Here is a 14,990-nt window from a genome sequence, read left to right on the forward strand (position 1 = left end):
AACCCTGCCCCCCAGCTCCCTGATCTCAGCCTGTAACGGCCTCCCTGCCCCTCCTTGCCCTGCTTAGAGCCTGGCTGGTCCTGAGGACACTATTCCTGCAGTTCTTTCTGGCAGAGCCTGTCTGATCTCTTAGAGTCCACAAACTTCAAGGCCAGGAGGTGGTGTTGGTGCCTGCTTCTTCTCCATTGTTGCTCCCAGAGTGTAAGTCTTATTGCCTCTCACAAAGGCCCTGTCCATTAGAGGGTCCTGCTGTCTGACTCTAAGACTAGACCACATGTTCCCGTTCACTGAGGGCTACACCCCCTGTTCTCCATCTTCCTCTCTGCGCGGCTCCTGTCAACAGTGAAGTTAACCACACCAGTGCTCCATCCAGCACACTGGCTTCTCAGTTTCCTCAACCTTCTCATCTCTAATGACCTTTTCTTCCTCCATTCCACCTCAAGGTCATAGTCTGAACCTTGTCACCTTCAGAGCCTGTCAGGCCTCTGCAAGCTCAAATGCCCACTGTCTTCCACAGCCTCTGCTCCTACAAGGCACTTGTTCGAGTGTCCATTGTAACAATTCTTCAACTCTGCTGGGATCGCCCTTCCATTGGCTCCACCACTTTTTACTATCCATCAGCTACCACCTGTGTTCACTCTTCTTGTCCAGCTTAGGGTTCCTGGTCCATCACTGTACATACTCCCTTCAAAAACCCTCATGCTAATAATTCCCTCCCTTTCTATTATAGCACCCTACAAAACACCATCCATTTCTCCATACCTGCCCTCAAGTAATTTTTTTTTTTTTTTTTTTTTTTTTTGCGATACGCGCGCCTCTCACTGTCGTGGCCTCTCCCGTTGCGGAGCACAGGCTCCGGACGCGCAGGCCCAGCGGCCATGGCTCACGGGCCCAGCCGCTCCGCGGCATGTGGGATCTTCCTGGACCGGGGCACGAACCCGTGTCCCCTGCATCGGCAGGCGGACTCTCAACCACTGCGCCACCAGGGAAGCCCTGCCCTCAAGTAATTTAATGTTACTATGGAAAAGCCATGTCAGCAGACTGCTTTCACTTTAAGTTCAAGATCACAGACCTCAAAGGGGTACTCACAACAGCTAGGCAATTTTACTGTGTTTCTTCTGGTAAATTAGCATTCATATTGTTTGAAGCAATTTTTCTATACCTTTTTTTTTTTTTTTTTTTGCGGTATGCAGGCCTCTCACTGTTGTGGCCTCTCCCGTTGCGGAGCACAGGCTCCAGATGCACAGGCTCAGCGGCCATGGCTTACGGGCTCAGCCGCCCCGCGGCATGTGGGATCTTCCCGGACCGGGGCACGAACCCGTGTCCCCTGCATCGGCAGGCAGACTCTCAACCACTGCGCCACCAGGGAAGCCCTCTATACCTTTTTTATCTTTAAAACTCCCGCAACCCTTCCTGCTTCTTCCTCTAGCTGATGAACTCTGCTCATAATTTCATGAACAAAGAGAAACTATCAGATGTGAACTCCCTCACTTTTCCACCTTAAATCTACACATCTACATTTGTTGGCCTCTTCTTCTCTCTGGTTAGTGTGTCCGTCCCCTGTCAAAGGCCCGTCAGTCCACTGGTGCTGAGTGGCCTCCCCTCATTTGTTCAACCACCCTCCATCAGCATCTCCCTCTCTATTGGATTATGCCCACTGGCATATACCCATGCTTTAGTATCTCCCATCTGCCTCTTCTGTAATTTATATCTGTACTTCTAAACAATACAGCTATTTTTAGCTTCTTCAATTTTAGACAATTTCGATTGCCTTCCTTCACCGTCCTCATGCACATTTCCCCCCTTCCATCCTCCCAGTGTAGTCAGTCATATCACCATTTTTGGCTAAATCAGTGTTCAGTGTTTGCATTACCATGACTTAAGTACTCACAGCTGAACCATATAGGATGCTATTCTTTTATGGGTCAACTTTGTTTTTCTTGGGATTACTAATTACCTCATTTTTTCATTGCTTAATTTTAAAAGTAGCTAGTACCAAGTTTTTACCAAACTTTTCAAATTGTAAAGCCCCTCTCATGAGTCACAGGTAATGAATCAAGATGGCTTCATCACACTTGAGTCCGGTGCCTTGGCTTTTGTGGCTAAAGTATGACTTAGCTGGAAGTGGTGACCCGTGTTCTTGAATGTGGTCTCTCCAGCATGGTGGTTATAGAATAGCTGGACATTGCAGCTCAGGGCTCCAAGAGAGAGTGTTCAAGCAAGCAAGGTGGAAGCCGTTTGGCCTTTTAGGACCTTTTAGATGGAAAGTAACACAATGCCACCAAATTGTAACGGCTGAAGTAGTCCAAAGCTTATCCAGACTCAAGGAGGGGGGGCATAAACCTCATCTCTCAATGAGAGGAACGTCAAAGAATGTTTGTGGCTATGTTTTTCAACTGTCACAGAGATACATACACTTATACTTGCATTTGAGTGGAATGTCTTTGGAGGGAATCACAAGAAACTGGTAAGGGGAGAAACTGGGGATAGAAGTAGGAAAGAGACTAACTTTGCCCTATAAGCCAGTTTGCATCTTTTATAATTTTGCATCATGTGCTTGAATTACCTTTTCAAAAAATTAAATATTTTTAACCATGTTGCAGCTTTGCCTGGAGCTACACTTACCCCTAGAGGCCATGTCAGTTTCTAGGACACTCTAGACCACTGTTGTCCAATAGAATTTTCTATGATGATAGAAATACCTCTGCACTGTCCAATATAGTAGCCATTAGCCACAGGTGGCTATTACAGTTAAAATTAAACTAAGTTAAAATTTAAGTCCTTAATCATACCAGCCACATTTCAAGTCCTAAATAACCACATGTGGCTGGTGGCTATATCTTGGACAACACAGCTCTAGAACATGGGAGGCGCTTACATGAATGGGATGAGTGTGGGGAACATGAGAATCCTTGGGTCGATGGTCTCCCTGTAGCTTTACACATGTACTTCCTAAAACAACTTTAAAGAAATACATACCCCCTTGCAAAAATTAAAGTTGACGTTTAAATGCTTCATCCTTAGTTTGAAAGTTTATCTTTGTTAGGAGTTATAAAAGATTAAACATTTCATAAGATGAGAATGAACTATAATTAGAATAAGTATTTCATGAGATGGTTTGATAAGATAGGTTTAATTACTGAATAATGCAGACTGAATCTGAAAGAAATCACGTGACAAATTTAGCACCACTAACCTATCCTGCTTTAGTTGTTCTAAATTTAGAGCATCTCAATGGGGGCCACAGAAATACGTAGAAGACAGGGAAGGACAGAAAGCCGTAAGGGGCAAGGATGCTTTGATGAATCATTAAAGAAGCGCCCCAGAAACCAATATGTCAATCTCCCCCTTTTCTGGCTCAAGGAGGTTTTTACACTCCAGAGCAAACTACGTGTAAGAGTACGATGGGTGAGGGGAACATGGGAAATTTTATGAAGTAATTTTAGAAATCTATACTTGGAAGTTAAGACTCTGGAAGTGGATTCTCTTTAGATCATTTGTGAACTTTTACCCCCTTGAAAAGTCTGTAGAATCTCAGGTGTACTTGAACCTGGATTTGAAGACGGCTGCCATTGGAAGATGGAGGCTGGGCTCAACACCCAGGTGCCTGTTGTTGCTGCTGCTACTGCTGTGGAAGTTTCCATTGAAACCTGCCAAGGAGTAAAGATGAGGACAGTTCCCTGGTGCCCCTCAAACTGAGACACCGTGGCCCTGTCAGCATCCCTGCCATAGGCCTCTGGCCTGCTCTCCAAGGTTGTCACTAAGGTAGAACTATGCCTGGGGTTTCTTCCACAGAGGCTTGCTTCTCTTCTCTGGAATTTTTAAGCCTGTGCCGGGTGGAAAGGACCAAACGCAGGGCTTGGGAAGAATCAGCAGGACAAGACTTAGTTCCTTCCGACCAGTTGACTCAGCTCCAACACTCCCCTCCTCACCGTCGCCCCCTCCTCCCCTCTCTGTCTAGTTACTTCAGATGGAAGAGAGAATGGAGATGGATTTGGAGAAGCACAGTTCACTACAAGAGGGGGAACGGGGCTGAGAGGGGCTGACCCAGTGGACAGTAGGCTAAGTCGGGGCTGATCAGAGTGTCCTCCACACGGTGGTGTCGTAGCTGACTTGCGGATTGCTCACACGATGAAAATTGCACATGGTCAACATTTCTCTTTAAAGTCTCTGAAATTGGCCTCTGGGTACTGCTTATGGGGTGGTATTTTGGTGCCACATTGCAAACCAACGCACCATCTCTGAAAACATCCAGTGGGAAAACCACATTTTTCTTCTGGCCAAGTAAGGATAAATTGGTGTTTTCTTTGGTCAAACACTAGATGTGGGGCTGGCTTACTTCTAAGCACTATACTGTATAAAAAGTATATTTCTTTAAATTCGAGGATCATACTTAGCAGTGGGAGCTCACACCGGGAGGCGCTGGCAGAAGCTGAGACCCTGAGGGCGGAGCAGAGCCCCATCTCTCTCGCCTCCCTCACATCAGTGCGGGACTCACGGGCAGAGGCACTGAAAGGACTTAAATGGCCATTTAAAAATCCCCCTGCCCCTCTTTCTTGGCCCCGCAATTTATCGCTGAATTTTGTAAGTCTGCCTCTGTGTATGACATGTCTCTGCTGTATTCCGTCGCTCCCCCACTACTTCTGGTCATTTCAGGAAGCTAGCGGGTATGTATGGGTGGCTACTATGTGCCAAGCACTGCACCACGCAATCTGCACAGACCTTTCAGACAGGGGTTAGCACATAAGCCCCGCAATCTCACCCCACTCCCCATCTAAAAACTCTACTTCTGTCTACTTGCAGAGTCATGAGAGATACGGGTGACAGAGGAGATCTACACATTTGGCCCACTTTTTCACACACGGGATCCCTGAGACTGCCGGGAAGTGGCGAAAGTGGCAGCCATTCAACACCTAACGATCAAATGAGCGTCTAGATGGAGCCTGTCCTCGGGGTGGTGGGGGGGGAGGAGAAAGGAACCCAGAGACACAGCAGCTGAACAAATTGAGTTGAAATTGAAGACGGACGAGTTGAGTCTGGAAAAATGAAGGTACTTCATTTGCCAAGAGGAATGCCATCTTGACAAACTTCAGTGGAAGAAGCCTAAGCCAGCAACGTATTTTCTCTCGTTTTTTGCCTTGGGGTGACATCTAAAACGTCAATTAACTTTTCTAGTATGTTATCAATTTGGCTATAATTGTCATTTTAAAGAAAAGAAATTACCTACTGTGAAGATGGTTGATTTAACAGCTTTTAAGACTTGTATCCATTTATTCTATCCTGTCCACCTTGGTGGCACACGTTCATCTCTTCTTGGAAATTGGTTCCATATTAACTGTCACAAGATCATTTCCTCACTGCTGATTTTCTTCTCCCATCACATCCCCTCCATTAAACTTACACTGTCCATTTCCCAAAAGGCCACTGGGGAAGGTGTGCTCAGGTGAGCTCTCAGAGGGGTCCCCCTTGAGCTACTACCTAAATAGCCCATCTCACCCTGCAGACTCCAGAGAATAAACAAGCACAAACCAGCCTGAGAACAAGAGGCCAGCAGTGGGTGACGTCAGCTCCTCAAGGGAATCGTATTTCTGGTCCAACGCTGCCAGTGACTGCCTTCTGGTATTTTTAATGATAACTTGACTGATACTATATTACCTCTGTCACTGTATTTTATTTGAAGCACCCATTACCAAACTATCAGGATGTTATTTATCCCAGTGGCTTAAAGGCTGGTGTTTCCCTCTTTAACTCAGAACCCACCCCTTCTGCATCTCTCTGGACATCAGGACCCGTTTGTTGACGTCCCCCTGGTGCTGTCTGCCTGGAATTATTAGCTGGCTCATACACTCTCTGCTCAGGGGCTGACTGTCTTTTAAACTCATGCTCAAGCCCCAGCTCACAATTCTGCTCACACTGCAGCCCTGTGAGATGCCTTTCCACTCCTCCTCTTCCTTCAAGGCCTGGTTCTAGGTCCCTTGACATCCAACAATCATTCTCTCCCTTCACCCATACTGACGTCTTCCTGCTCTGAGCTCCAGTAGCCTCCCAAGCTGCCTGATTCCATGGCACCTGGAGATGTTAATGTGTTTCTATGGACAAGTCTTAGCTTCCCAACCAGACAGGCCTTCACCGTCTTCAGAGTGCAGGCTCTGGTTTATTTTTTATTTCTTTCTTTTAAAAATCCTTGTTGTTTCGTATTGGAGTATAGCTGATTAACAAGGCTGTGATGGTTCCAGGTGCACAGCAAAGCGACTCAGCCATCATATACACGTATCCATTCTCCCCCAGGCTGCCCTCCCGTCCAGGCTGCCACATAACAGGGAGCAGAGCTCCCTGTGCTATACAGAAAGTCCTTGTTGGTTATTAGTTTTAAATACAGCCGTGTGTACATGTCAATCCCAAACTCCCTCACTATCCCTTCCCTTCACCCTTCCCCCCACCGCCGCCCCCAGCCTTCAGTAACCATAAATTCTGTTCTCTAAATCTGTGAGTCTGTTTCTGTTTTGTAAATAAGTTCATTTGTATCATTTCAGCTCAAGTTTATTTATCTCGATGTCCTCCATCACCCCCCTTACCACCACATCTGGCACAGTACCTCGAAAGAGTAGGGGCTGAATTGCATGTGCAGCGTCAGGTCCAGAACTTGAGGGAGAACACTCCAGCCTCCAAACATGCAGCTTGTGGGCTTCATGGCTCTGCCAGGGTTCTTGCACAGCCTCCCCGTTCCATTGTGGAGCCATCAGAACTTTTGGTTGTGCCGGCCAAGGTGGCCCTTGGGAACCCCAGGCTGGAGTGCTGGATGGCAACCACCTGGGTGGCCTCTGTCACTCCAGGGGGGATCACACTGAGAGTCAGGGGTTGTTAAGTCCCTCAAGCAGTAGGGAACTTGAGATAGCAAGATGGAAAAGATCCGAGGTAGGCCCTGCATTTGCTGTATCTCTCTCTTGAATTCCTCAGACAGGTGAAAAATGACCTTTTCATTCCCAGTCACCCGAACATGGTATTCGCTGTTCCTAGCCCTGCCACCTTCCCCCACTCCACCCCCCACCCCCATCTCCTGCAGAGGAGTTGTAGCCCTTCTATGTGGTCAGAGGTGGAAAGGTCCTCGCTCAGTTATTTGTTTATTCAACAAAGGTTTACTGAATGCCTACTTTGTGCCAGTGAACAAATCAGACCCCTGCCCTCACGGAGCTTACAAGCTAGCAGGGGGAAGGCAGGCAGCAAACCATGCACATAATCCATAATAGCCTTATCGAGGATGCTAGGAAGTGATTGAAGTCCAAGGAAAAAAGCAGCTGGAGTAGGGTGGGGAAACATAGTTGGGCAGTGAGGGTCAACCAACCCCCTCGGACATTACGGGTCACAGAATCCAAACCTCTAGAGAGCTCTTTCACTTATGGAAACATCACTCTTATTTGCTCCAAGGAGACTTTCAGGTAAGAACTGGGAGCCTGGTAAAGCTCAGAGTTGGTAGCGGAAGAGGCTCTAGAAGGAAGTTCCTGGGATCTTCCTGATGGCGTTTGTATTAGTTTCCTAGGGCTACCACAACAGAGTGCCACAAACGGGATGCCTTAGAACAACAGATCCATATTGTCTCACAGTTCTGGAACCCAGAAGTCCAAAATCAAGGCGTCAGCAGGACCACGCTCCCTCTGAAAACTGTAGGAGAAAAATTCCTTGCCCCTTCCTAATTTCAGGTGATTGCTGGCAACCCTTGGTGTTACTTGGCTTATACCGACATCACTCCAATACCTGCCTTTGCTGTCACATGGCATTCTCCCTGTGTCTCTGTGTCTTCACATGGTTGTCTTATAAGGACACTAGTCAGGTTGGATTGGGTCGTTATAAGTAGGGGCCCATCCTACTTCACTACAACCTCATCTTAACTAATTACATCTGCAATGACCCTATTTCCAAATAACATCCATTTTGAGGTACTGTGGATGGATTAAGACATCAACATATCTTTTTTTAGGGGGACACAATCAACGATAACAGTATCAGACTGGGAAGAAATGGAGTGAGGGCCTCAGTATAGTTCAGCATGAGAGAGAGCCAGGGGTGGTCATAAACTGCTCTTGAAGTGGAAATAGTTTTGGAAAGCAACAAATAATACTGGGCACAAGAGTATGGGTTTGGAAGAAAATAAGTCTTGCAGAGGAATGGGAAGGGAAGAGAAAGTAAGGCAAGAATAAGGATTGAGGTGGTGGAGAGGGAAAGTGGGTGTCTGAGCCCAGGAAGATACACAGGTGGTGAGAGGCATGGGAAAGGAGGGTGGGAGGCACGCTCCGAAGGACAGGAAACTACAGACTCAGTGTAGGAAATCTCATCTCTGCAAGTAATCATTTTCGAGTTCATGAAGCAACTTCCTGCGTGAGGCGAGAAGGACAGTGGGTGTTCTGACCAGCAGGCTGATGGTCTTGCTTCATGTTGGTTTAGAACGTGGAAGAGCACATGGGAGGAGCCCAGGGCTGTGGCATTTTGAGCCAGGTCCCCTGAGCTGTGGACCGGAGACCAGGCTGACAGATACCACAGATCGGGGTCTGGCAGAACTGCCTGGAGGAGCAGAGCTGCTTCCTGGGGGAGCTGAACCCAGGGCCTAGACAGACACTGCCCACCCCACCCCACAGTGGGGAGCAGGCACAGCCCAGGTCCTCCCGGCTCCCTCTGAGGCAGACAGGAACTCACAGCAGCTAGACTCCCCAGTGCCATCCTGCCCATCTCTGCTCCGAGCACTTCAGCCATAGTTCCAGCCAAGAATGAAACAGCTGGGGTTGGTGGAGCAGATGTCTCCATCTGGGGTTCTAGGGAATCATGTATCGCCTCCTCCCAGACACAGTGCTGTAATTAGCACAGATCGTTGTGAAACACCTATTTTTCAGGGTCATCCCTGAGCAGATTTGGAAAAGAGGTGATGGTTTCTCTACAACCTCTAGTCACCCAGCGTCCTGGGCTAACACTCTTGACTTCTAGATAGAAGTGAGTTCTGAACCTCTCATGTCCCTGGCAGTGTCCATCAAAATGTCTCTACCCTGTGTTTCATTTTGTTTCCTAATAGCTGGCAAGTCAGAACAACATAAAAGAACTAAGTTGTTAATAGATGATTATTCTCAACTGAGTTAGAGGTTTCGGTTGCCCAGAGAAGGAAGTGACTCTAGGCACCTAAGCAGAAAAGTCACTTACTTGAACGGCTAGGCGTCATTCACAGTGTGGGCAGAGGGCATGAACCGGGCTTCAGTGGGAAACAAGGCCAAGCAGAGGTGACTCTTGGGAACCATCTTCTTGGTTCCTGCCCCTGGTGACTCTGGACGCTTGGCACCATTCCTTTGGACTCGATGTGATCACGGCACCTGTGGATAATCTCCAGCTGGCCTGGGCCACTTCTCCAGGATTGACGGTCAAGTTCTGCAGCAATGGATTGGAGCACCAGGTCCCGTGTCTCTCTCCAGCTGTCTGGAGGTGGGGAAAAGACCATCCATAAATTTTGTTTCTATAGTAGAAAGTGGAGCCTGTTTTCCTATTTTAGGATTCCTCTTATTTTAGGATTCCTCCCAAATAGGAAGTGTTCAATGTGGGCAGCCCACAAGAACAAATGTCTGCTAGAATAATATGTATGTATATTCATGAGGGTCCCCAGGACAACTCTAATCCAAAAGCTGCCTCTCCTGGGGACTTCAGGCACCATGGCAGGTGGATGGGGAGACTTGCCTAATGTCATAGGCAGAAGGCCTAGAATCAACGCTCAGTTTCTCTGATTATAGATCCAAGTGCTGTTGACTGCAATGGCCTCATTAAGTGCCTTGCACATAGCTGATGTCAACTAATATTTGCTAAGTGAATAAATGAATTATAGGTCTTCCACTATGTAATCACCTGCCTCAAACACCTCATGAAAAGAGGCAGGATAGAATTATCAATCAATCAAATAAAACCTGAGGGCCCTGGGGTAAGTGATTTAATCTCTCCAGATCTCTGTCTTTATCTTGTAAGATAAAGGTGGGATGAGGCTGATCTCTAAGAATTTACCTTTGAACAAACTGCAAAAAATTTTTTTAAAATTAATTTATTAATTAATGGCTGCGTTGGGTCTTCGTTGCTGCACGCTGGCTTTCTCTAGTTGCGGGGGCTACTCTTCAGTGCGGTGCACGGCCTTCTCGTTGCAGTGGCTTCTCTTGTTGCGGAGCACGGGGTCTAGGCGCGCGGGCTTCAGTAGTAGTGGCACGTAGGCTCTAGAGCGCAGGCTCAGTAGTTGTGGCGCACGGGCTTAGTTGCTCTACAGCATGTGGGATCTTCATGGACCAGGGCTCCAACCTGTGCCCCCAGCGTTGGCAGGCGGATTCTTAACCACTGCGCCACCAGGAAAGTCCTGCAAAAACAATTTTGGTCACATATGAGACAATTGGAAATTTGAACCCTGACTGGATAATTTGATGATGTTAAAGAATTACTGTTACTTATTTTAGGTGAGATAATGATGATGTAGTTTGGTTTTAAAAAGTGCCTTTGTCTTTTAAAGATACATGCTTAAATACTTTTGGTTGAAGAAATATGATGTTCAAGATTTACTTCATAATGAATTGGAAAGGAAAACAGGCAGGAAAATAGGTGAAAAAGGCCTCGAGTTCATCATTGTTAAGGCTTGGCAATACATACATGGCAATTTGTTACAGTGTTTTGTCTACTTTTTATACGTTTGAAAATTTCCATAATAAAATGTTTTTAAAAATCACAATTCTTTTCCTGCAGCCCCTGAAGTACCCATCCCAGTCAGAGCCTGATACTTGCTTACCCAACAACTCTTACTCCCTGGCTCTTTCCTGAAAGAATCCCTGATTCCATCCAGCTGTCCACTCTTCCACACACAGCCCCTGTGATCAAGGCAAGGTGACCCCATCTCCACCTCCAGTCCTATTTGTCTCAGCCAATCAGAGCGAGCCCAATCTTCTCACTAATCATTGGTTCTGGAAGGACACGGGATGCAGGAGAGGTTTGCTGGGGCTTCTGAGAAGGTTCCTCTGTACTCTCCTGGGGGGCTGCTGGAAGCAGCACTTCTCTCCTGCCAGAAGGAAGGAGGTGGTCCCAAATGCCATCAGCAGCCATGCTACATCCTAGAGGAAAGTCAGCTCAGGATGAAGCCGACGTGCTGAACAGCAGAGCAGAGACATGGACCTGAATCCTTGCTATGAGTGCTGAGCTTCTGGATCAAACAACCCTGAAGTCCACCCTCTCCCTCTGGACTCCCAATCACATAATATAATAGCTTTTCTTGTTGTTTGTGCAAATTTGATTTTTCCAGCCAAGAACATATATAACCAAGAGTATCCTAACAGATGCAGTGCTCAGTGAACACTCGCCCTGACTACTGTGAAATGAGGGCTATGCTAAAGGGAGGGAGCCCTCTGTCCCCCAGTGACCACCACTGTTTGAGGCAGGAAGCAGACAGTGTAGGAGAAAAAGGAAGGGCAGTGGTAGGAGTAGGTCTATCAGAAGGAGGAGGCATTGGAATGCCCTGCACTATTTTGAGCCTAGAGAGACAATTCTTCCTAATGTCAGACCATCCTGCTTTGAATGCCACTAACATGAAGCTCCAGACACAAGACCAGTGCTACCAGCAGGAAAGTTATGCCCAGCCCTTGCTGCTGTGGATCGTTTTTGGAATACAATGGCACCCATTCCATGGCAAAATATTCATCACAGAAATTATGCTAATCCATTTTTATAATTAAGGGGTGTTGAGAAAGGCCATTCACAGGAACAGGTGGCCGGGTAGGGTCTGCAGCCTTCAGAAGGCTCTGGCTTTCCCCACACATTAGAGATGGAATTGCTGGGCTTTTCCCCCATCTATGTGTCCCACACTTCTCATCCTTCTTAAGTGGACTTGAAATCCAAGATGGCACCCTTGAATGGAGCATCTCTGCTTTTATGGGAGCTGGTGCTGAACATTTCAGGAAGCAATGAATACTTAACTGCGGAAATCCTCAGAGTAGGGGTCATCCAGGACTCTCCTCTCGCCCACACCCAACGCATGCAGCCAAGCCCCAACTTTTCACCCAATTACTCCTCAGCCTCTCGTTGATTCATCCTCCCTTTTCTAGTTTCTCTGCCACCACCCCTTTGCAAATCATCACTGTCTCTCACCCAGACGATTTCAATAGCCCAACGGATTCTTTGAATCAATTTCCACCCTTTCCAACTCCATTCTTTCCACAGCAGCCTGGGTGCTCCTTTAAAAATGCAAATCTGGGGGCTTCCCTGGTGGTGCAGTGGTTAAGAATCTGCCTGCCAATGCAGGGGACATGGGTTTGAGCCCTCGTCCAGGAAGATCCCACATGTCACAGAGCAACTAAGCCCGTGCGTCACAACTACTGAGCCTGCGCTCTAGAGCCCGCGAGCCACAACTACTGAAGCCCGGGCGCCTAGAGCCAGTGCTCCGCAACAAGAGAAGTCACTGCAGTGAGAAGCCCGAGCACCGCAACAAAGAGTAGCCCCCGCTCACCGCAACTATAGAAAGCCCGTGCGCAACAACGAAGACCCAACACAGCCAAAAATAAAAATAAAATAAATAAATTTTAAAAAAATGCAAATCTGGGAAATCCCTGGTGGTCCAGTGGTTAGGACTCCACTCTTTCACTGCTGAGGGTGCAGGTTCAATTCCTGGTCAGGGAACTAAGATCTCACAAGTCACAGGGTGTGACCAAAACAAAACCAAACAAAGGAACAAAAAATGCAAATCTGCCAGTGCCTTTTCCTTGCCCAGAAGCTGTGAATTTCTTCCCACTACCAACCACATCCTCCCTGCTTCTGCCGACCTCCCTCCGTACCTCCCTTGCCCCCTCAGCTCTAGTATCCTGGACATCTTGAATTCCTTATACACACCCACTCTCTCACCTCAGGGCTTTCCCCGTAATCTGATCCCTCAGTTTGGAGCTGTCTGCTCTCCATCCCCCCACACCCTCATTTGGGCATAGCCCACTCCTTGCAGTCTTATCTTCATTGTTACTTCCTTGGGGAGAAGGTTTCTTACTCTATCTCCCACCCCCAGCCAAGTTCCATCCTCTTTACCTGTGCCTGCAGTACCATGTCCTTCTCCTTCGTAATAAGCAGCACAGTTATTACGCTGCCAGAGTTACAGGAAAATTTTACTTAATATCTTTCTTGCCAATTAGATTTAAGCTTAAGGAGGGTAGAGATTTTGTGCTTCACGCTCCATCCCAAGCACCTATCACAATGCCTGGCACATAATCAACGATTAGGCAATGAACACTGGTTGGCTGCCTGCCGGTGTAGCTGTCGTTGAGGCCTCCAAAAGTGTGGCCCCGCTGACCCCTCGAGACCCTATTTGGCCTCTTAAGCATCCACAGAGCTTCACATCTACCAAGTTCCCGCTCGAGGGGACAGAGCATGGAAAGAAACAGAAGTAGATGGATCCGGATCTAGTCTGGAACCTGGAAGCAATGCTATTGCCTTACGGAGAGAAAATGGTTTATTAGAATTCAGGACCTTCCCCTCGTAAGCAGACTTGAAACAGAAAGCAAAGGCGGAGAGGAAGAAAGGCTGGAGCCATTTCCTGTTCACCCACAGCCTGCGTGGGGAGAGGGTCCTCGTCCTCCTCCGGCTTCCTCGGCGATAAGTAGGGGCGTTTCAAGTCCCCACATCAGTGCTCGCTCCTGGGCTGCAGGCAGGCATCTGGCGGGAGAAGCCACAGCTACGATGCCCAAGGCGGGGGCAGCTGAAGGGCTGTGTGGGGAGCCACTGGTCTCTCTCTCTGAGGCCTCTGGAGCAGCTCAGCTTCCTGAAAGGAAATGTGACCCGGGGTCAGACCCTTCCCCCGCCACACAAGGCTGTCGGGCCAGGCTTTTCAGGGTCCCGTGAGCCTCATCTCCACTCTGGGTTTGAGAACACCCCCTTCTCTTCAGGGTCAGCCACGACCACTAGAAACTCATTGCTGTGTGTCCCTCTGGAAACACCATAAGGTCGCCGTCTCTGGAGTCAGACGCGGAGTGGTTGACACTGTGCTGTCAGGGGTGGGTCACCGATGGGGTGCATTGGGAGTGCGGGCTCGGGTCGGGGCAGGCGAGGGCCAAGGGAGCCCAGGGCCGGGTCCCTGGACCCTGCCGGGCGTCTCAGGCAGCGTGGCCTCTTTCAGGTGACCAGGCCACAGGGCCCCTGGGAGCCTGTCATGTTGGAGCTGGGGAAGGCCAGAAGGTGCAAGCATGGGGACGGTTTGTCAGAAGGGGCAGGGTGGCGAGATTCAGCAGGCCATGTGGCTGAGAGCTCTTTAGCTCCCTGAGGCTCACTCTCCTCTGGTAACATGGGCTTGTCGGGGACCTGCAGAGAAACGCATGTGGATTCCCTAGCACCCAGGAGGCTCTGGATCCAGGAGCCAACGCGTACAATTACTACCCAGGGCCAAGCTCAGGAACCTCGCCTCCATTTCTCCCACCTCACCACGCTGCCTTCAGAGAGGTTTCTCTAACACATAAGCCAACCCTGTCAGTCATCAGCAAGGAAGCTTTCGGTGCCTTCCCGGGACCCACGTCAGATCTTCTGCAACTTTTCTGCTGAAGTATCCCTAACAAGAGTAACGCATGCCCTGGAGCAGCAGAGATGAAATTTCTTTCAAGTCTCCTGTTCTATCTTAAAAATTCATGAATTTTTCTGTCTGACTCCATAATATATTCATGCTGGTTTTAATAGAAATATATCATTTTCTTCAAATATTCAGATAAAGCGTACAGCTCTACGAAGTTGCTGGGAGAAGGCGGCTGGGTGGTGAGGAAGAGATGTGAGAGTTTAACGCCTCACATCTGGAATTCCTTTTAATTTTCCCCATAACCGTATGAGGTAAAGCCTTTTTCTTTTCTGTAAAAGAATTAAAACATTACAGGCTTTATAGAGCAGGATGTGAGCATCCCCCACAATAGGAGTCCCTAAAAGAAACCCTGGTAAACAGCGTCCGTGGCACCATCATGTCCACCGGCCTTGCCATG

At 48.2% G+C, this 14,990-nt stretch overlaps 1 long non-coding RNA gene across 1 annotated transcript; it reads right to left on the reverse strand.

Annotated features, from left to right (window-relative positions):
- Positions 1-819: 819 nt before the first annotated feature.
- On the reverse strand, positions 820-13,903 carry LOC111172742 (uncharacterized). Its single transcript, XR_002644012.2, has 3 exons — positions 13,580-13,903; positions 10,027-10,366; positions 820-9,453 (listed from the first exon to the last, which is right to left on the reverse strand). It is a non-coding gene; the product is annotated as an uncharacterized LOC111172742 (long non-coding RNA).
- Between the last annotated feature and the right edge of the window lie 1,087 nt (positions 13,904-14,990).

This window comes from Delphinapterus leucas, chromosome 8, assembly GCF_059928025.1.
Source record: "Delphinapterus leucas isolate spDelLeu-1000000601 "Yukka" chromosome 8, BTC_Dleu_Yukka2, whole genome shotgun sequence".
NCBI lineage: Eukaryota > Metazoa > Chordata > Mammalia > Artiodactyla > Monodontidae > Delphinapterus > Delphinapterus leucas.